The sequence below is a fragment of the Bombina bombina genome, chromosome 4 (assembly GCF_027579735.1).
Source record: "Bombina bombina isolate aBomBom1 chromosome 4, aBomBom1.pri, whole genome shotgun sequence".
Taxonomy (NCBI): domain Eukaryota; kingdom Metazoa; phylum Chordata; class Amphibia; order Anura; family Bombinatoridae; genus Bombina; species Bombina bombina.
This window is the reverse complement of record NC_069502.1, coordinates 974,917,441-974,919,842: the sequence shown is the minus strand read 5'-3', so window position 1 is coordinate 974,919,842 and position 2,402 is coordinate 974,917,441.

The following is a 2,402-nucleotide window of genomic DNA, read 5'->3' as shown; positions in this document are numbered from 1 at the left end:
ACAGGTCAACCTCAGAATAAATGTACAGGTCAAAGTCAAATGAAAGTATCTGGACTCAACCTCGCACTGAATAGATGGACACGTGAATGGGACTTAAGATACGATTTACTTAGACTTCAATTTAAGATTTTAGCTATTTGTATATACTGCAAATGGCGACGTGGACTGTTTGGAAGATAAAGTAAATGGTTTTGGGACGTTTAAAATTAGATGCGTTTGGTATGAACCAACACTCACCTAAAAACAATGACACTTTACGTTGGAACACACAAAATCCATTTAGCAAAACCTGAGGTACCTGAAAACTGTAATTTTCTTTCGCAATGTAGAAGTTATATTATACAATTATTTAACGAACAAGAAAATAAAGACTAACAACACTCAATATTAAATAAAGATGATCAGCTACATATATATGGAAAACCATTTAAGGTCTCGGTTTGATAAGAACTGTTTCTAATGCGAGTTATTGGAGTATTTTGTAGACTTTTTTGAATCGATTGGTTTTGGTGTAAATTTAAAATGCAGATAAAATACGGGGAAATATAAAGCTGGTCTACGTTTTGATATCAACTAGAAAACAGATTTACATAACGTTTATAAAATAGAAGTCCTGTTGATATTTGTTTCAGTTGGTGCATAGTAACTAGAAGTCACTTTTTTGATCAGAGAAAATGATTTAACCCTAGAATAACGAACTAAAATATAGATGACTTCGGAACAGATTATCTGTGCTTGTTTTTATATTTAAAACCATTTTGTTCATTTTGGAGCCGTTTTTACTTAAAAAAATAAAAATAAAATAAAACCAGGAAATTAAGTTTCTAATTTTAATTTTGTCCCATATACTGAAAATGTAATCTGACATTTATTTTTATGGTGTGATGCGGGATGTGATTGTACAAGTCTGTAATTTTATTTAAACAAAATTAAACTTTTTTTCAATAGATGTTCTTTTAAATTTGTTTTTGTTTTGATGCTTTAGTTAAGATTTTATCACAGTGCAAAATAAACTATTGCTTAATTTGTACATTGTGAGATTTAAATAACTTAATATCACTAGCTTATTTTTTTACATTTAAACCTTTAGTATTTTGTCTTTTCTAATTAACATAATAATGTTATTTAAATAAAAATACAAACACATTTAAACATAAAAAAAGATACAAATACATTTTTCAAAAACATCCACAAAAGCTTTTAAAAGTACAATTGAAACTGTTAGTAGACACATTATTAGATAACATCTATAATATTTTTTCTTTAACGAATAATTCTGAAGTGAACATTTTAAGGGCCTCAAAGGAAAAAAAAAACAAAAAACAACAACCTCTGGCAAATAAACAAATACATAAACTAGAATTATGTACAAGAAGAAAAAAAAAACCCTGTGATAATTTTTACCCAGATGCGATTACCTATAATTCATCATTGGAGAATATCTAGAGTTAATATACATACTTGTTTATAATGTCCACCTGCCCTTTGATGGAAATTCCGACTTTTCCATGTAACAAGAAACATAAAATAAAATGATTTTTTGTTGACCTTCCAAACGATTTCTTCCTTCCCCTGAGTATTGCAGCTATTGTAGGTTGGTGGGGCAAAGACCTAGCTCCTGGCCAAAGCCATATTAATGAAGAGTATTAATGCGTGCAATCACATTCCTATGTCACAATTTCATGTTGTGTTGGATGCATTCAACTATGGGGACCTTTGTTGTTTTGATGAGGAACATTTCTCTAAGCTTTGCGATTCAGATTTGTAATAAGCATACGAATGTGCAGAATAGGTGAAACTCATTAACTGAAGTGGAGGATAAGTGTCCCTGCAATGAACAAGCCAGGAAAGTTCCTTGGTCCAAATGGAACAAAGGCACCCAAAAGTTCAGCTGCAGCTCGGTGCTCTCAGAATGAAGATATTAATCAGTTTCCAGAGACTGCATTAAACACTTATTTTCGAATTTCATCTAAGATTTGGGAAACAAATCAATCAGGGCGGACAGGTACAGAACTGCTTTTTTTAAACCAGACAATTCCAAAATGTATTCATGATAAATAACTATATATCTTAAAAAAACACATGTAGTGTTATTCAAAAAGATACAAAACAGGAGTGTTTATAGGTTGAGAAGCAACTATATGACCTTTGCTTATGATAGAATTCATATACAAGTAGAATTTTAAAACCCTGATGAAAGCAGCTTTTACTGTAAGTTAAATATCTTAATATTGATTATTTCTAATGCAAAACCTTATTGGTGCCTTGGAAGCAGTAATAGTTTAATTGGAATGGTTATATAGCAAATATGAAATCAAAATTACAAGAAAAAAACAAAATATTTAATTTTATGTTTTAAATTTGTTCTAATCAGATTAAAATATTTTTTTCAAAGCATTTTA